The sequence below is a fragment of the Pezoporus flaviventris genome, unplaced genomic scaffold (assembly GCF_033815535.1).
Source record: "Pezoporus flaviventris isolate CSIRO_AGI_PZ_B2104156 unplaced genomic scaffold, CSIRO_AGI_Pfla_v1 ptg000002l, whole genome shotgun sequence".
In the NCBI taxonomy this organism is placed as follows: Eukaryota; Metazoa; Chordata; class Aves; order Psittaciformes; family Psittacidae; genus Pezoporus; species Pezoporus flaviventris.
In genome coordinates this window covers 61,621,607-61,642,862 of record NW_026892550.1, presented here as the reverse complement: position 1 = coordinate 61,642,862, position 21,256 = coordinate 61,621,607, and the positions used below count along the sequence as shown (strand labels likewise).

The window sequence follows — 21,256 nt, the reverse complement described above, 5'->3', positions numbered from 1 at the left end:
ATTGGTAGCAGACAAGAAGAACTGAGGAGGAAACAGTTAAGCTGTGCAACTTGAAGGCTCTGTAGGATTTAAAAACATATTTTGAAATAAATAATATATGCCATATCTGACTGCCCCACAGCCTAGCTATCCATAATCGTTTATCTTTTTGGAAATGTCACAGCTGAGACAGGTCATAAAAGACTAGAAAGACAAGAAGAAGCAGCAATAAGAATTGCTTCAGGGAGTCACTCACAGTTTACAGGGAGGTCTAAACCAAAATGCAGATAACAGTTATGAGGAAATGTAAGTGTTCAAGTATACCAGCTGTAGAAGAACAGAAGCCAAGGAAGGGAGGAGGCACCAAGAGCTGATCTGATACTTATGTACAGTAGCATCTATGATGCTTAGAAGGAAGAACTGACAGTAAGATCTGTCTAATGTAGATGCAACAGTCATTTCATCAGAACCCAACTCCGACCTGTATGAACTGCTACTAAGAATACGTGAGCCAGACTTTCCCCTTCTCCCCCTTTTCCCATTGGCAACTACATTTCACAAGGGCCTGAGTATTCCCTAAGTGCCTTGTAATTTTGGGATGGCAGAACACCACTGCAGCAGGGTTCCACCTTCAGACCTTCGCAATGAGCAAAGAGAAGCACGGATGGAGTGGAAGGCGATATGCCAAAACATCCTGTACTCCAAATGAGCATTGAGTGTAGGAAGAAGAGAGTACACTGACAGCTGGTGAGTTTAGCCAGGTCTTCTCTAAACCTGAAGGAACTCATTGATTCAGCACCATTAGTCGTTTCTTACACGCTCCATGCCTCAGTACATTTTACAGCAATTTTATACGTTACCAAAAAATGCTAAGATAAAAACCAAAACAACCTTCCCCTTTCTTTTGATGATAAACAAAGATGGTGTTCTTCCTCTTTGGCATGGGGCCTGTGACTTGGTGTAAATTTGCTTTAGAAGTGTGGTGATATTAACTCAATGGGCAACTGCCACTGCTAAATCAAAGCATACATCACAAAAGGAAACATTACCACTTTGACAATAACACTTCTTCCTAATTCTGTAAGCAGAGAGGAAGAAAATCATGGTATACATCCTAAATAGATTGCTGGCTAAGCTTCTTGAAAACCTAGCATTCAAAAGGTCAATTCTAGCAATTCTTTAAAAACTTTTACTGTTAAACCCAGTGATCTCAATAATCAGAAGCAAGCTTCCCATTGCTTCACCACAGAAAAGATTTACAAGGTTGAATTCTGACATTTGCAACACATACACAATCCTCTGGGAAGCTAAACAAATGCCCGACAGAACAGACAAGTTCGTATTAAAAAATAGATGCTGTTGCCAAATCAGCTTAATTTGATGTTAATGTTTTATTTTGATAAGGAACACCAGTTTGAAAAACCACAGAGATTACATTAAAGCAGTCAGTAATGCTTTGGTGACTGATGGTTTACAGGTGCAAGCAAGGCAAGATTTGTTAGGGGAGGGAACATCTCTTATCAGGCGGACTAACAGAGTTAGTAAAGAACAAACTCTGGGCACGTAAAGCTCATTTTTATGGTACCTGCAAACACTGACATGCTTTTATGTGCAAACTCCTTCGAATGAGGTTTCTGTTCCAGATCTGAAGAAGCGTTTACATGACTAGTATATCTAACAGATACTGCCTTTCTCTGCACACACCACCTGGCTTCAACACATTATGTCTTCATTCGAAACATGCTCCTCAATATGCTCATAAGAATTATGTGATGCATCTCAGTTCATACCCACTAAAGAATAATACAGAGAGCACACTGAGTCTAAAGCCTACTGATAGAAAGTACAAACAACTGTTTATGTTTTGAAGGTAAAACTATAATCTGATTCAGAATAAAGAAAAGATGGAAAAAAAGTTAGTCTGCATGGTCCAGCTCAGGCACTAGCAGAGGCTTCAAAAAGATGAGGCATATTCTGACACTGGCAGTGTGGTTGCTTTCTAAGACTGACAAGCTGAAAAGGAAGGATAAAGGGAGCTAAAAATTAAAATAAAGGCTAAAATTTCTAAATCCACTGGACACTAACACCATCAGAGAAGAAAGAATAACTAAATTTGACTACACGTTTCCCTGCCTTGCTTTCCAGGCAAGTACTGTCAAATACATAGTGTATGGAGATAAACAGATTGTAGATTAGCACTTCCAGCAGAAGCTGAGCATCTGCCCTTGAGAATGCAAGGTCATTACACAGTTTTAGCATCTTCAAAGTTCGGGTGGAGTGTTAAGCTTTCCGACTGCTGCCCACAATGGAGGCAGAGTTGTAAAGTGACTGCCCTTTGCTAGCAGCAGAAAAACTTTCAAGAAATCCATTTACACCTCTGATGTGAAAGATTGACTGAATACATTCCAATGATTTTAGAGGAAGCGGAAGAAAAAAAATCTCAGCCTGACCTGAGACACTGATACTACATAGGAATCTGAACAGTCACATATCTGTAAACACATTTCTTTTTACAGTAAAGATCATGAAACATGTCTTAATTAAGGGAGCTTAAATACAGGTTTGTGAATGTGAGCATGTGCATAAATATATACTTTAACAGCAGGGATGTAGTGGGAAATCCATTTAATTGTTATTTGTCTTGTATAGATAAAGATGTTAAGAGATTTTCTATAGTTTTTACCCAGTACAGCATTGCTGTACAGCAGCTATTAAAAGGTGTCTATTCTCCAAAAGACTATGTAGAATCAATACACTTAATTGATTGCCAAATCGGACAGCAAAAGGAAGTAACATAATGGATGTGAAACTATGATGGCAAATCATTAAGAAAGAAATTATGCAAATAGTAAGAGGAAGGTGGGCACAGATCCAGAGGGACACATGGTAGAAGACAAGTAAGGATTATTGTAATGAGGCATGAAATAAATGTGAATTTTCCTTCCTTTCCTTTACACACAAATTTCCCATGCAATTTTTCTTCATTCTTACAGGTCATCAGTATGACACACTTGTGGCAATTACTAGTGGAAAAAAAAAAACAAACAACCCTTAACCAAAGCCACATCTGATTTATCTTAAGAGGTAGGGCTAGAAAGGAAAACTAAGGGTTTGTAATCAAGGTTCTGAACAAACATGTATTTTCTGAAATCAATTATCAACTTATGTTTAAAGCTACAGATGTTCTTGAATGCTCCCACAGAGCAGGACAAAAAGAAGCACCAGAGTAATAAACTGAACAGTGAAAAGTTAACTGGGCAACATTTCCACTACTATTGATGGAGCAATGTACGAGAAAAATGGCTATGAACTGCGGATAATTTCATCAGAAAACAAGCACGAATGAGAACTGAAATTAAATCTTCATCTGTGTACAGCACCGTTTCTCATATGGGTTTATTTCAAGCATCGCTGGCACTTTTGGTAAAGAAAGAACAAAGAAACTCAGCCTGTCCCCACCCCCTAAACAAACAAATCCTTGCAGTTTTTCTGATTACAACATGAGAGAACTTTATCTTGAAGCACTTATTATTTCTATTTCTTCTTGTCTTTTGTTTCCTTGCTTTTGAGCTTGGAATTGGGTTTCTTCGTCTAAAAAAAAAAAAATCTTTATTTTGAAATTTGCAGATTACTTTATAATGTTTTACATTACAAAATGAGAACCCTGCCCCTAGAAAAGTACTTCTAGGTCTGAATTCGGTATGTTTGTGAGCAAGAGAGAGCTTTGACAGAAATACAGATAAAGGCATGTTCTCAAAAGATCTGATACGACCACAAAAGAAAAAAAGTGGGCTCTTCTAAAGGTCAAAGAGCTTATTGTTCAGTGCTTTCAAGAACACGACTGAGAATGTAAAGACCATTACAGCACTCAAAGCCAACTCCCAAGTCTATTCAAATGAAGGAGTAACAAGACTTCCCCCTACCCTCACCCCTCAGACTGGTCACAGATCCACAATGCCACATCACAACACCCGTGTAATATGTTGATTATTACTGTACTACTACATTATGCATCCTCTTGAATAAAAGCATATATATATACACATATATATACTTGATTTATAGGCCCATGCCCAACTACTGCGCAGTAACTTTAATTTTAGACATCATATAAAGAACGACTCCTGCTGCTGAAACAGGACTTTCACATACCTGGATAACCAGCCAAAGGCTGGTTCCAGTATCATATTGAGAGTTAAGCCAAAAGTATGAAAAGAGTATTTCAGGAAGGTAAAACTCCATACAAGCCTAGTTTGCCTGGCTCCCCAGCAGAGGGCATCTTCAACACATTAGAAACGTTCTTATGCAGCAACAGTGCATTTTAGAACACAGCAGTAAAGCACCTGAAGTTTTAAAGAAACTATAAAAACTTCTTGGGACTTTGCAGGTGATACTGAAATAATATCTGGCATGATGTACAAAATACAGCAAAAGTCTAAATCACAGTTAAAAATCAGGGCTTTCATCAAATATCCCGAAACCTCATAGCCTGTATTAGCAATATTTTAAGAACATCTAAATGAAATTCAGTTAGATGGGAGAGTAGGAACTGTCTGGCAGAGTGTGGAATAGCTCTTACAATAGATGGGGGGCTGCTGCTGGGGAAACCGCTTCTGGCTGTACTTCCCAAGTGCTGCAAGCACCTGCTACTGCAGCAGCTCTGCAGCACTGTGTGTGACAGAGGGAAATGATGGAAAAATCCCTGGAATGGGATCAAACTGTATTCCTCATGAAAACTTGTAACACCTTCCTGCAACTTTTTGTTTCCTCTCTCTTGTGCAACACATTCAAGTCAGCTGTCTTGTTAACATCCTCAGTGCATTCAATGATACTGGCAAGCCTGTAGCTCCAACTGTTTCCAATTTCCTCTTCAGCTGCTTTTGCTGACCATAATTCCTGCTTCAAAACATCCTTCCTCTCCCTTAACACTCTCCTCAATGAGAATCTTTAAAAACTTCCTCATGTGCGCAATACTTTTCCTAATTCCAGCTCATTAAACCATTGTCTCTTCCTATTCAAATTTATTTCTCATGTGGTGTCAGCAGAGAACAAGATCTCTATTATTCTGTATGTCAGCATAAGAACTGAATTTATAAACTGCTATTAGGTAGGCCCTCCCTAGAGGCAGCATAAAAGGGAGAAAAGAACTTCTCAATCATTTACACCCTTTCGTTTCTCAGAGCAATCCCCGTCTTTGCAAAAATCACTTTGACACAATCCTGCCATTTCTACAATGCAGGCAGGCTCCCACACCATATACCATGACCTCAGTGGGACTGAGGAGGAAAGGCACAATTTGTAGGATTAGGGTGTCTGTAGGTGTAAGGATGGCCCTTTCTCAATAAAGGATTTAACGTTTAATAAGGATATAATAAACTTGCAGCTTTGGGGTGTATCTTTAGTGCAAGGTATGTTAGTACAGTGTAAAGGATGCACCACAATTCCCCCTTTGTTTTATATGTAAAAAAAAACGGAAATGCAGTAACATACATATTTTAGAAATTATTTTTCCACCTAATTTTTAAGTCTCTTTTCTTGCAGAAGAAAGTTAAAAAGGATTTAAATTTCTCCTGCATTTGGATCTATGTCGAATAACTAGAAAATGCTAATTTTAATTACTAAGACGACTTTACTAGTAAATCGTGCCAGCCTCAGCACCTCTGCTGTCATAAAACCATCTGGCAGTACAAAAGGATGGCACACTAGATGGTGCTGTGGGACCTTCCAGGGGAAAAAGCCTCCAAAAATCTAAGTTCTACTGTTAAAATAAATTAGCCACATAGTTGTTCCCGTATTTTCAAACACATTTAAGAGTACTGAGTCACAGCAACAGAAACCAGAACCACAGGTATGGAAGGAATACACCAAGCAAACATTCTGCTTCAACTGACACTGCTTTTTGGAACAGCTAAGCGCCCCTCTTCCACTGGAATAGCTTCTCAGCTCTCCTTCCCAAAACAAGAGAAAACAGTTTTTATGCTCTACACCAGTCTTACTTTAAAGGGTTCTACATGTAAAGCAGAATTGAAACAGTGATGTCCGAAGACAAAACACCCTTAAAACCTCCTCTGTGCTTCCTTGTAAACTGGACCCGATCATCCTCTAGCAGTCAGTATTTTATTCCATTGAAAGGTTTAAAAAATATATACATTTTAACACAGTAAGCTTTGAATTAAAAAACTGTGAATGAACTTTTCCTGCCATGATAATCTGTTGCGTGGAAGAAAACAGAAACTTATTTGAAAAATTACAGAAATCTGATATCAAACCTAGGACAAATGCCACAGAAAAATACCACAGTTATCAAACCTGATTCTACTCATGTCTTTCTATGGCTTTCATTGTAACTTGAAACTATTTAAGTGTAACAGTTTCTGTATAAAAAAAGAATCAATATATGAACCAAAGCACATTCCATTTTTTTTTTTATGTAAACACTATGTTTGAATAAACCACTATCTTCCTCCTTTTTCTTCAAGTCAAGAACCTCAAACAGTGCAAGTACAAAACACTGTACAACCCTTCCTTGACATATGGAGGAAAATAAAAACTTTATATAATGGGCAGGAGTGTTGTGGCAATAAAAACCTGTAAGAATTAATTATGAATCTGTAGGAGTAAAACACTTTCTTAGCATTGTAAGGGTCTCTTGGTGACCTGCTATTCAGAAATACGACTTAAAATGTACCACTAAAGTGATGGCATAATTCTCACACTCACCCAAACTGTTGGTTTGGTCTGTGGTGTCCATGAAATGAGATACCACCCAACCCCCTTCTCCCTCTCCCCCGCACCCTCCAACAAATCAACTGCATGCTTATTCTATAACTATTGTTACAGATAAATTAGACAGCTTACAACGGTGGTGTCAGGAAAACGTCTCATCAGCCAAGGTGCTAACTACACTCTGTATGGTAAGGCATGCCCTCCAAAATCCCCCAGAGTAAAAGATGCTCAGGACCCTTCAGGCTCATTTCCAAGTCTGCTGGAAAGTTAAGCTATCAATAACTAGTTTGAGAGTGAGCTCACTCATACATTCATTTTTTCCTTTAGTCTTAGTGCCCTCAATTGTTTTACTAAAACATATCAGAAATTTCATTCAATCTGTTTCCACTATTATTCTCAGATATGATTTCCTCTCAGAACTGAGGAATTCAAAGCCAAACCCAGCCAAAATGCACACATATGTGTGTGCGTGCACATGTGTATACACAAACCCCCCCAAAACCCAGCCCCCAACATGGTAATCTATACTGCCTGTGTTCTGTGCTGCCTGCCTGGCCCCAAGTCATCAATAATGAATAGAAATGTACAGCTACAGCAGTAGCCTGTGTCATGGGCTTGTCAGGGATTTTTGAAAAGGAACAAAAACACAGGTTTGCCTTTTGATTGTGTCTTCTTTTGCAAACACAGTATAGACAAAACAAAGGGGTATTTAAAAAGTAGTAACAATTAACCCTTTTCATACTAATTGACAGTTTCTTCCACCATAGAGACTGGAAAATTATTTGCTTGTAATGCAACCAGTATTCTCCTAGGCCTGGGAATTCAACAGTAATGTTGATTCTGAGCACAGGGAGGGGAGGTTGTTTCTATTTTAAGATAATGAATACATACTCAAGAGGAGTCAAATACCATGGTTTAAATAGAGGGAAGAAAAAAATTGTTTTGTTTTGTTGTTTGGTTGTTTTTTTTTTTCCCAGGAATCCAGTAAGTTTAGTCTCAAAATTGTTCTTGAAGAAGAAACTTAATGAATGCAAATACATACACACAGAGTCAGTGGATGCAATGGCATTATTAAAAAATATGCAGATCCTAATGAATGAATTAGACAATGTTTAATAAAAAGAGATGGCTCTTGTATCCATTCTTCTCAGTGTTCCTGAATACATTTCTACAGACATTAGGACGGCAGTCTTACAGAAGTGATTATCACACATTTTACAAACAGAACACACCAGCTGGTATACCACCAATCCACCCCCCCAGGGAGGGTGGGTGGCAGACTACAAAATGTCTACAGGACACACACAAACCAAACTGATTGAAAAGCCAGTTGTAAACTCGAACCTTCCTTGCTCCCTACACCTGCCTAAATTCCAGAGTAAGTCCTACAGTTGTAAAATTAATCAATAAAAGCATTAACTTCCGTAGTAGCTTCTGTAGTAAATAAGTAAATATTCTCCACTTTGGAAGATATAACTGAAGAGGCAGCCTTGCCTTCAAAAAGCCTGGAACCAGATAATTTGTAAACACAATGAAACTCTCCAAGTACCTACTTTGAACTGGGCATCAAAACCAAGACATCTCAATTGACAACATGTTGCCAGGCCATCTTTTCTAGAAGTCAGTAGCAAATAAAAGCGCATGGTTTAAACATAACTGAGGAAAATCTTCACAAAGCAGCAATCAATAACATGATTTAAACAGCCTACTTTGTACTCTGACCTAACGTTATCTTGTGATAACTGTTTTTAATGATTAGAATGGGATATTATAGTATTCAGCTGAACTGAACTGTGCATAAATCGCTGATCGTTCATGGGCTGAATATGTTATTAATGACTGTGAATAAGGAAAAAGGACCATAAACCACCTTTCTGTGGCAGATAATAAAATAACTGCCTCAAAAATTACAAGTACACACTATAGTACACTAAGGTTAAAAAAAAAAAAAAAAAAAAAACCACCAAAAAAAACCCAAAACCACAGAAATGTGATATAAATTAACTGGTTAAACAAAGATAAGTTACTTACAAAATAAACTTTATTCTGTTTAAAGACTTAACCAAATTATTTTACAGCAGAAAAGTTGTTTCTCAATTCTAACCCCACAGGTACTTCAGCATGACTAGACTGATTATTATTAATTCTATACAATCAGTAAAAACTGCTTCTTTTCTCCTACTGACCTGCTTTTGTGGTTTTGCAAGTGCTCAGCCACCCGTCTCCCAGCCTAACTGTCTAAACATAGGGTTGACAGTATGAAACTTCTGTTTTGTTTGGGATATCCCCCATAGAGTAGACAGCACATTTTTATGTGCTCAATATGCACATCTGCAACAGGGGTTTGTTTATATGCAGCAGAACGGGCCAAACCCCCTGCCCTTGTTATCAATGCCATATGAGTCATGGAATATTTTTGGTTTTGTTTCTTTTTTTTTAAACCATCCGCTTCAAAGATATTCATTTTTTATATGTTATTCACTAGATACAGATGCAGATCTTATATTCAAGACAAAAGAATGGTGCATTTGTTAAATTGCATGCTCTCGCACAAGTCACAGATGACCTACTGGGCGAAGGTATTGCTTATAGCAGCCTATCCCTCAGCACAGCATCCTAAATCACCCATTCCACCTGCTGAAGCAGCTGACATCCGCTTTGAAGCATGCAGGAAACTGGTTGAATCTACAGTGCTGTCACATCAAAAGCACTCTGTCTGCACTGATTTTGAGCTGGCAGGTCCAAGGAAAATTCACCTCCCTGAATTTCACCTCCACAAGGCCACACTGTCTGGCTCACATCTATCCTTGCCAGGAGACAGGAGTGCCACCTAGGAAGGTTCTCAGGCTGACCAGCAATGCCCACATCACCCAAACACAATGAGAGGCAGGGTACTGCTATGAGGTTGTGCATGGCAACAAGCACTGAACCCCATGTCTGTTGCAGTGAGCTTTTTGAGGAGTGTCCTCTGACAAAGACAGTACATCATGGTTTACCTGGGAACGGTAATGTCGGCACTCTCTGGGAGTACCAGAGCAGGTAAGTTGTAGAAAGCTAAAAACCCAGGCAGAGACAACCTAAGGAACTAAGTACTTTCATACAAATAAATAAATAAATAAATGGGAAAAGAAACGTAAGGAGGGGGGCAGCAAACAAAATTTGGCTTTGTACTTCAATTTCCTCCATGGGTTATGCTGCTTCAGCTTGCTGTCAGAAGCAGCCTGCTTTCCCCCTGTCTGGTGTGAATACTGGTTTTGCATTTAAATCATCTGCCCTGAAATGTGGATCTTTGATTCAGTAACATAACAGAATATTTCCAGAGGGGGAAAATTGTTTCTGAAAACAAAACAGTCCTAGTCTAGCAGAAACTGCCTAGGCAGGGAAGGAGCTGGCATGGGAGACTGGAACTAAATGAAGAGAAAGTAATTCCCTCACAGCCCCCACAAGAAAGGCTTTTTTTAATTTGAGCTCCCAATAGCTCAAATGGCAAGACAGTATTAACTTGGAAGGTGTTTCCTACTTTACAGGAGATAAAATAAGGGAACAACTAAAAGATGTTGCAGAAGATTTCTACCCTCCCCTTTTCAGGGCAAGAGCCTTCAGTCTACTCTGTCCTCACGGAATCCCAGCTTCCTAGGTGTCTCCTTTCTGACTCCTAAGGCTTTGCCGCAGATCTCCCCAAAGAACCACTGCAAGGCTGGAAGTTCACAATATGGGATTAGACCATTGTGTACTTAAATTTCCAAAGGCCCCAGTCCTCTGTGTCCAGAATAAATCTCATTCTACAAGTAGAATACATGCCTTTTAAAAATGTAATTAGTCAGTTAAATGACACACCACACGTGTTCACAGAAACTTGTTAGCTGAAGGGCCAAAACATACCCCTAAGGCCCTTAGTTTTTACTGAGAATTTCTAGGATTTTGTAACCAACAAGGGTTGTTGTCTGTTTTGTATATCTAACACTTTTCATGCACTGTTTCACCTGGTGGGTGGCAGACAGGACTTTTCCACAGAAGTTGTAGAATAAGTCACCTGCTATCTCCACCCTGAAAATGGGAATTGCAGAGAGAGCAGCAAGATTTAACCCACCCTGAGATTAACTGACCTGATTTTCAAAGTAGTTCTCAAATGCATTGTTTACCTGATCGATCTAACAGAAATCAATGATACATAACATAATAATTAGCATTATACACCATTGCAATCTACTAGACGTAACCATTTTGAACCCAGGACACCAACCCAGCATCCATTCCAGTATTAGCTGTTAATAAGTAATAGTTGTTACCTATCACAGGCCACTTTTAATACACACAGCATGGAAGGGTTAAATAGCCTTACCTTGGTGTTAAATACAGATTCTGCTTGTATTCTGCAGACGATACCTTACATATGAGAAATACAACAGCTCCTACCTGCCTAGTTATCAAAAGTGTGTTTTAACAGAGAAGGGATCCTTACCTATCAGTTTACTTTTTTATTCTAAGTGTGATTTTCAAGTGAAAAAGACTCAAGACCCTTTTTTTTTTTCTCTGAAGTTTTGCTGCATACTCTCACACAGGTGATAGAGTGAAAAAATAACTGCCTTGATTATTTACAATTACACATAACTCTTTTACCTATAAAGGAATTATGGGCAATGCAAATACACATAATGCAGGTCGCATAACACTGCAGTGGGCAAACCAAGGCCCTATTATGAAAGGCAAAAATGCCATCATCCCTCTTATTTCTGGATCAGACACAAAGGGCATCAGTCTAGTGCATACACAGAGCAGAAATAACCATCCTGTAGGCTAGCAGTAACAATAACTTGGGATGGTGGTTCCCAATATTGGTACTGCAACCTATCTAAAGACTTTAAAAGGCTTTTTTAACCACTGTATTACTGAGAAGATACATGAACTAAAGACTTCCAGGATCAGTTTGCCAGATGCTTACTACAGCTTTACATGCACGCAACAAAAAAAAAAAAAAGAAAAAAAAACAAACCCCACATGACTGCTTACTTAGGTAAAAGGTTTTTTTTTAATGTAAATATTATCTTTAAATTAGCATTCCTGGTTTGACTACAATCAAAAGCCTCTAACATCACAAATCATGACAACGAGGTGGCCTAGCAACCTAGACAGACAGACACAGGAAGTTCAGTCAGTCAGTAATAAAAAGCTTTGGCTGTCTGGCTTCAGGGAGAAGAAAATTGCTTGGATGATCACTTCAGTACTCTACTAGGTGATGCACTATTTTATTCTTTCTGATAGCTGCAGTTTAAAAGAACTCAAAACAGGAAAATGTACATGTAAAGGCTGAGCAAAGATGTGGACTGAAGCTTTATGTTGTTTGGTTTCAGATTCACACTTTTGATAGAGCCTAGGGAGCCCGAGAGAGAAGAAAGGAAACTGTCCCCAAGCGCCTGACAGTATCAAAAGTGAACACAGCTGCTTAAGTTGCAAGCTACCTGTAGAGTGGGTCTAGGAGCAGGGGGCTCTGATGGAAGGGGGAAGAAGAACAGCCTTTGCAATGTTAGCAGGTATCACTGCAGTGTACTTGCCAGCAAAACAAAACATATTTATCAAGTCATGGCCACAATTATCATGATTCACCCTGGTACAAGAAAATGCACTGTCATTCTACTCACCAGACACTTTGGGGTAAATTTACGTTGCTGCACATTATAGACCCAAGCCTGAAGGCATTGAGCATTGACAGCTCCTCCCAGAAACAGAAGGCACCTTGCAGAAAGGTGTATTTCAAAAGAGAGGTGGAGTCAGAGAAGAAGACACCTTCTTCACTCTAATGATATCTAGGCAGTTACACAGCTAAAACTTTACGCTGTTGAAAAGCTTTATATTCTTCTTTCAACATGACTGGCTTTTCTCTTCCCCAGTCGTTTCAAGGCTCTTTCTTTTCTGTTCATCTCTTTTTTTCTTCTTTTCCCTTCTTCAAAATCTCCAAAAAGATTAAAAGTATAATCCTCCAAGGAGCTGACTTACAAGTGTATTTAACATTTAAGCCTATACCCAGCAGGACACTGAAGCTCTCTGCATTTTTTTGTCACAGATATGTTTTTTGAAGAATTCTTACTTGATAAGACCAAAAACCACCTTTTAATGTCAATGCTAGTATCAACATTAAAACAACCGCAAACATTAGCCTGTCCAGTCCCTCACAACTACTGCTTACTTGGCTTAGACCCTGAACTGCAGTGACAGTTGGCAAATAAATCTGATTTGGTCATTTATCCAGCCAGCACATAGCATCAAGATGAACATTTCCACATTTGACAAATTGTGTCATAATTGCTGTATTAAATACCATGCATGTACATTTCTCAGAAGCTGATGGCCCATCCATAGAATACTTACTTCTAGCAGCAATAACAATTCTGAATAAGTGACTATTCTCTTCCAAGGGTAATAGTATCTGCTTACATAAAGGGATATTTTTGGCACATTCTCAAGGTCTTCTTTCTTCTGCCCTGCTGTCAGAACTCTAATCAGGTATGCATGGCACCTACAGTGTCCCGGCATACTCCAAGTAATTAGCCTTTCCACTAATCACAGAGCATCTCTCATTGCTGCAAACGTACAGTAAGCTGCTTGTTCCTTAACCCTCAGGTTTCCTTTGCTCATTTCTTAAAGAAATGACTGAACACTGCTTACCTTGAACTACTCTTTCAATGCACACCATTTAGGGCTTTCCAAATAAAATCATTTCTGAGAATTTTGCTTGCAGCCGGATTTAAAGACATGAATTATCGATGTTTCAGCTAAAACGTATGCCTGATCTTTCCCTTTTCTTCTAATAGTTAAGAAAATAAAAGCTCAGTGTTTCCTTGTGACCATCCTCACATGCCTTTCTGCTTGAAAGGCTGATCACCTTAGATAAAAACTAATTTACGCTTGTGATTTATTAAGACAAGAAACCCATGTTTAAATGGAAAAAGGCTGTAGTAAGTGTCTATGCTCTGACAAATGGCAAAAAATACAGCTGATTTAACAAATGAGTGCTCAATCAATGATGCACTGAGGCACATGACAAAGGGAAGTCAAAATCCATTACACTGAAAAACCTCCTTTAAATTCCACTTCAGTGCACTGACCCTGTTGCTCAATGCTAAAGACTTTACAAGGTTTTTGGAAACATTTAGAAGAGCTTTTGTTTTGGCATTCACTCAGCTGTACCTCACAATTAACACCACCAGACTCCTTTCTAATCAATTATTCATTAAGATTACTAGCATATCTTTTGAGCCCCTTAACTTCACATCAGAAGTGTGCGAGGAATGATACATGCATGTGTACTTTACAGAATAAAAGGCAGACTCTAAGCAGGTTTTAACACTAAATGAGAACAAGGCTAAAAGAAGCGAAATCAACACTTTAAGTCAAAGTTGAGCTTCAGGCAAGCTGCAGGCAGTGCACAGCATGAGAGAATTTGGCTCTAGAAAGTACCCATGTGTTGACAGCTGAATAAGAGTTTGAAGGCTTAATAGTACGAAATGTTCCATCAACGATAATGTTACACATTACTTACTCAGTTAACTACTCATCTTCTGCAGCCCTGACAGCTAATGACGTAAACCCCATTCGACAGAAGTTTTACCCTTCGCTATACAAGCACGTTTATTGCAGTTACCACGGCTAATGTTTTTTCCTCTCAAACAAAAAGAGGGAAATAATTTTCAGAAAATAACTATGAAACACAACTGTGCTGAGAAATTAAGAATGCAAAAAAATCTGAAAAGCTGCTTGAACTATGGAAAAAACACAAATTAATTAGAGCCTATTTCTACAACTCTAATAATAGATGTGCAAGATAAATTATTAACAGTTCATATTACGGTAGAACCTACTCTGTTAAACACAGCATTAGCAGGGAAGGATATTTGACCCCTTAATATTAACACATATAACTTTCACATATGGTTAAGAGAGCTTTGTTTTAAACTCCATCAGAAATCTAACTTGGGTCCTGAAGTTAGATGCTTCTCCACACAATATACAGAAGACCCCTATTATCACAGAAGCAATTAAGACCTTTCAGATCATCCAGTTGAAGTTATGAAGATTTCAGTACTGGTTTGTATTCATCTATTTTACTTGGGTCAGAAGGAACTACCAGCTAAGACACGAGGAAAGATGAGCCTAGCTAGTGTAACACATGCAGAAGCACTGAATCTGCAAGACCTAGGTACAGAGTTGGCTATGAGGTTTTGTGTTTGGCTGCAACCTGAGTAGTAGTATGCAATGTAGATGCATACATAGCTATTCAGCAAATATGGCCTAATTGCCTAGCACTTGTGCATTTTCTAAACATCACAAGAAAAGTCTCAAGAAAAAACAAGAAATAAAATTAGCAAACACAATCAAAGGGTAGAGACATAACTGTTGAAGTGCCTACAGTGCTACCAGAGTAGAATTGAGCTTCTGAAGATGTATTCAATAAAATCTCATAATCCAAGTGTAAGAAAGTCTGTAGCTACCAAATAAGATTTTAGTAAAATGACAGAGGTGCCTAATATTTCTTGATTCTGCATGCCCAGAGCTGCTGCATCTTCACTGAGAAAAGCACCTCTGCATTTGCTTTCTACACATAGTGATGAACACTTGCCTTATCAGGTCATTTACCAAAGGATGGATTTCATTTTCTAGAACCTGTTTTTACATTACAGAACCAATAAAAAAAATTATCCATCAGCAGTTGGAAGCAAGAGCAAGTGAAGGAATACCTCTGAACACCTACCACATATTCAAGCACTTCAAAATGAAGTGAAATGATATTCCTCTTGACCACACCTAGCTCCTTAGATTATCAAAGATCAAGTGCCTTAGATGCAGAACTCCCACTGACTGGATATTTTAAAGCTACTTATTTCACTAAGGACAGACAGAGGTGTCTAGAGGCATTTAAAATAAATAAATAAATAAATATGATAATAAGGTGCTTAGGAATGAAAATCCCATTGAAATCAGACTAGGTACTTTAAAAAGTTTTACCTACCATGACTTTGCAGAGCATGCAGAAAGTTAGTAATGCTTACTTAAAATGGCAACTGCATTCCTGAACTAAGACTCATTATCTCACATACTGTATCTGCAGAAAGTCTCAGTGTATCAAGAATTATGCTTGAAATCTTGACAGCAAACCAACTTACTTTTATCAGACCAGCAGTACTGTCCATAAGCCAGCAAAAAGATTTAAATTGTCCCTGGAAGAGCCAACACTTCACAAAATTATTTAACTGTTCAGCTAATTTTGAATGTCATTCACAAACAGAGGTAAAAGATTAAAGGACAAATCCAACTCTGGCATTACTCTTCAGGGCTCTCACTGGAGTCAGTAGGCACCACTCATACAGGCAAACAAATGAAAATTGATATTTCACTTCTGTGATGTTCCTGCTTTACACTGCTGCAAATACACTTATTCCAGTGGATTTAGAATAGGACTAGATTTGAATCATGGAGTGCTGAAGTTAGCCCTGTCACTAACTACCGAAAGTTATAAATTCATCACGGTTCCCATGATTGGGACTGTACACAATACCAGTTTTTCAGATGTCTCTTGTTCTGTTAAACTTCCAGTCATTTCACAGGATTTGGCTACTCAGAAATAATTGTTTCAAGCAAAAATAAAATAGTATATCTTCCAGCAAACAGACTAGCATTCCAATTGAAGTACAGTCTAAATCCTGAGAGGATTTCCTTTACTATCCTGATTTGTTCAAATGATCCAGAGATAGCACTTAACAGTAATGTTACACTTGCACAAGTTATCACTGCTTTCCAAAGAGAAAATAATCGTTTAGATTTAAAGGTTAATTCCATGTTCCTTCATGAATCTTCACAGCAATACATGACAGACTGTACTGTACTGCAATCAAATACATAGCATCTTAAGAGAGGAGAAAAAAAAAAAAAAAAGAGAAAAAATCCTCATTAACAAATCCATATTATCAATATTCTGTTCAGCATCAGAGGCCTGAAGCACAAACTATAGCTCTGCAATGTAAAGCAACCAACCAACAGCCCTTTTGGACAGTTGTGTGTCACTTATTTCTGCTGTTACCAGAGAGATCTATTTCAATAATCAGTTTTACAAATGTTCATTGTCAAGCTCACCATCATCTGTAAAACAGATCAAATGGTACCATTAAACATCCCCTCACACTGTTCATAACTGTATATGTAACCCTGTCCTCAGGGTGTATATGAACAATGTTTAAAAAAAAGCAATATGCACAGCTGATCAGACCAGCAGCTGATCAGTATTTAATCACCAAATCCAATAAGAAAACAAATGAGGCAGAGCACAGGGGTGGAAAACAAAGGTAGATGGAAAATGTTAAATGAGCCACCAATTTATAGAAGATAAAAACACCCTCAGAAACAATTTACAAAACAATTTTCTTTTTACACATTTAATAAACATTCTGTCAGAGTAAACAAAATCTCAGAAGCTGGAAGTTTAAAAAAATCAATTAAAATGAAGTCACGGGAAATGGTGGGGAATTGTTCCTGGCAGTTATTTGATATAGTATGGTTAATATTTCTAGTCAGGCAAATTAACGGTTTTGCTGCTGTAGACTTGCACAATACATAACCTCTGAGGGTTTGTTCTGAAAGTTACAGAAATATATGCATAAATATTTTTATATAGCTACCTACTAGATGTACAGTAACAGTCATTTACTCTATAAACTTTTATACAGAGGAATTCTACAATACTAAAGCCGGCTGAAAAGAATATCTGCATCTAAAAAAGTAACAAAACACACAATTCATTCCATGGGGCCCCATTTCACTTGTAAAGAATACTTTGAAAGCTCTTAGATAAAAAACCTGCTTCTCTAGCCATCTGTATCAATAGATAAGCTTTTCTTTAACACTGTTCTACTGTATAATTTGTATTGTGCCACACTCATATTGACTGAAGAAAATTCAAGTGAGGCAGTGTCAGTTTCTCTTTCTATAGGGAAACCACTGAGCTGAACAGTGATGCACGTAAGGTCAAATCAGGATTCAACTTGTGTTGCTGCCTTAAAATTGTATAGGCTAAGGGAGAAATTGGTAGGCTTTGCAGACACAGTATAAGTACCACTAATTAAACTTTTTCATTATCCTACTAATGTATCTTGAATAACAAAATAAATTCAGGTTCTTACTTTCCATACCCTTTCATGTATTAAGTCATTCAAATTTGCAAACAGTATTTTCTTTGTATGCTTCAGGCCAAACATTGCTTTCCCTTCTGTGCTGCCAACCATGGCCACAGAAGGAAGTTCAAGTTTATTTAATTCACCAGCTTATCTCAACTTCTGCAGCTCATGTTTGCATTACAGATTTAACCACCTGGACATCAGGTGTAGGAAATAAGAGAGAAAGCAGCTTATCTTTATCCCAGTGCACTTTGCAAACACATTCAGGCTCACATGGATGGTTAAAGTACGGATAAGCAAACTGATGCAACCTTGCCTTGTTCAGAGGAATGAAAGGGGAAGAGATGCAACTGTTTCATATGCAGAGCTCACTTTTGTTTATGTTTGATCTGTACAAGCTGAAAAAATTATTCTCAGCTGTCACTGGCCCCTGCCTGCAGATACTGGAAAATGGAATACAGAATAGCTCTAGTCTATGTGTTTAGACACCTGAATGAGTCATCAGCAAGTGGGAGTTTTAGTCCTGCCTTGTCTTCATAAACTAAGACTCCCTCTCTGCTGAACCTTGTAGCCACATCTCTATCGGGTATCCCTTCATCCCATTTCTTAACCAGACTGCACACATGCTAGTTACCTGCTCTTCTAGATCAAAACACTGTGCTAACACTTACACACCTTCAGGCTTTCAAGCTGTAACATAACATGTAACTTTATGAAAATTGAGCTGACAATCCAATGATACAAGGGAAATACATCAATAAAACTAGTTGTATTTGAACTAAAGAATGTGCAGACTAAAACATTACGTTGGCATTAGGTATTTCATAGAATTCCTCCTCTTTGTCCCCTCTACAGATCATACAAGTTATGTGTCCTGTTAGCACTCACATGCTAAAAAATAGTAAACATACACTGAAAGGATCAGCAATGATTTTTAATAAGCACTGTGCTTAATTTCTTTTTCTTTAGTGACTGAAAGATTAAAAAAAAAAACAAACAAACAAACAAAAACCCAAACCTATTATCTCAACCAGCTTATAGTGGCCCAGAAAGACTAAATATGCATGTATCTGAAAAGTATTTCCCATCCCAACAACAGTAAGAATATCAGAAGTAATGCAATTAAGAGGATCCACCTATTAAAAGAAAACAATTTCTGAACTAGTTAACTTTGACTTACAAGAACAAAATAATTTAGTAGAGAACAATGCACACTTGCTAACCTTTCACATTAACATGTGGCAGTGCTTTTTTCTTTGATGTTTGCTGTGAAGTCAGAGAGCCTGTTTAGTTATGCTCATAAGAACAGTCAAAATATGAAGATATGGCAGAACCATCTGCCATTAAATCTAATAGACGAATTATACTTACAAACAGATGCATGTGAGTTGAAGAGAAAATAGGAGACGCTCACACAGATAAACTTATTACATACACAGAAATTACAGCTCAGGAAATAAAAAGATGGAGAGTGTGAGAATTTCAGAGGAAGTGTCATATACAAATTCCCTGAACTTGAAATAAAGTGTTCCTTAAATCATTGCTCTTGGCCACTGGGAGAGAAAGAATAGCCAGTCAGTCCCAGTATAACAGATTTTATTTTGCTGCAATAGTCTCAGCCACCCATGTATAAACTTATTTTCATCAAAAGTACGTATCTTTGTTTCTATCCAGACTCACAGTACAACTGAGCAGCCACAAAATCTCTGTTGTTTTATTACCTACACAGTAGGAGAATTTTAGAAATTAAGATGACAGATTAATTACACTGTTCAATTTAATTAAATCTTTGAAGAGTAATGGATCCAACAAAAAGCTCCCTAATAAACTGCAGACAGAGCTATGAAAGAACAGTGAGTTCACAAAAGAAGCGAAAAGGCCAAACTGGCACAACAACTCCCTTTGCACTGAAGTTCTCTTCTGAGTAACTCAGGCACAGAATCTAGAAATAAATACCTCCATAGTACCAGCCTCTGTGAACATATGTGCAGCTACAACCTCCAAGACCGCTCGGTCAGTCTGAATATTATTTGAGACATGTCATCTCTGTTAGCAATTAGATGCTTTCTTTCTGCTGACCCATTGCCTCAGCACAGTGCATAAGCTTCTTACGCAGACAGCTAAGGCACCATAATGGACACTGCTCTCTGAGTGAACATTTCCAGGCTACAGAGAAAACAAAGCCTACCCATTCACTGTTTTCTAATGAATCAAGATGTACCGCTGGTGGCTGAGTGACGTAAAATGTCCAACAGCTAGGAGAATAGCCCCAAGCTCTTGCCAAATTATGCACTTCAGTATTACAGACCTGCTAGCAAAATGTATCAGATTTTCCTCCAACATGATATTTATCCTTTTGGACAAAGAGGACAGATAAAAATAAATTGTTGAACAAAATCTGATACCCAATGGAATAATGCGTTCAATGGGGAAAGGTTTTCAGGCAGAACAAAATATTACAGAATCTCAGATGAGCAGGACACACACAGAGTAAATGCAAATGTATTCATTGACATAAAGGGTGGAAAACTTCAAAAAATAAAATTCATTAATATAAACATAAAATCTTCTTCCATTGCTGAATCTACCTGAAAAGTTAACTATCCAGTTAATGGGTATATACAAGGCCAAAACCAAATTTCAAAAGTGGTATTTTGAATCAAACATGATGAAAATTGCATTACTTCACTGAAACTGTGTGGCCATCCATGGTCAACAAGATACACAGAACACAGCCACCTGTATATTTTATTTGTTTATCTCATCTTCAGACATGCTGTCTCAATATTAAGGACAGTAGTAACTTGTTTAAAGCAAACAAACAAAAAGACCACACACATACACACAAAAAAAAACCCAACACAAAACAAAAAACCCACAAACAATAAATGCCCAAACAACAAAAAGCCCCAGTACATTAATTACACTATCAATTAGTTCTACATTAGTGCATCTGGATTAGGCGAAATTTTGCAGATGGATCTACGTGTGTTTGTTGTACCAACATCAACACAATCCCATCCAAAAAACAGGATTTCACTTATCATATACTTGCAATCATTTGAAGAGAAAACCTATGAAGACTCCTCTAGTAGCCATCTGTCCTTCTTATGCCAATACAGTGTAGACAATTATGGCAATATTCCTTTCAACCTTTTCAACAAAGTACATTAAAAAGGTTTGATCAAATCCTCTTTATGCAATATATGTCACATTCAGTGAATACAAATTGATGACCTTGCCCTTTGCCCTGGCAAACTCTCTTTGTCTTTCCTCTGAAACGGTATATTTAAGCACAGTATTTTCTTAAATGTTGCCTTGATGTCACATGGAGAGAACACAGGCAGCTGAATGTTAATTAAATGAATTAATGGGATTTCTTGTATACC

General features: G+C 37.9%; 1 protein-coding gene across 16 annotated transcripts in view; it reads right to left on the bottom strand.

The window, feature by feature from the left end:
* SLC10A7 (solute carrier family 10 member 7) overlaps window positions 1-21,256 on the bottom strand; it is a 143,457-nt gene that overhangs the window by 50,604 nt on the left and 71,597 nt on the right. Inside the window, exon 5 of one of the 16 annotated variants that reach the window (XM_061441255.1) lies at window positions 569-3,002. The exons of the other annotated variants lie outside the window; for them this stretch is intronic. The gene's annotated coding sequence lies outside the window, so the exon portion shown is untranslated. Of the gene's footprint in view, window positions 1-568; window positions 3,003-21,256 lie in introns of those variants that run through there. 16 annotated transcript variants of the gene reach the window in all.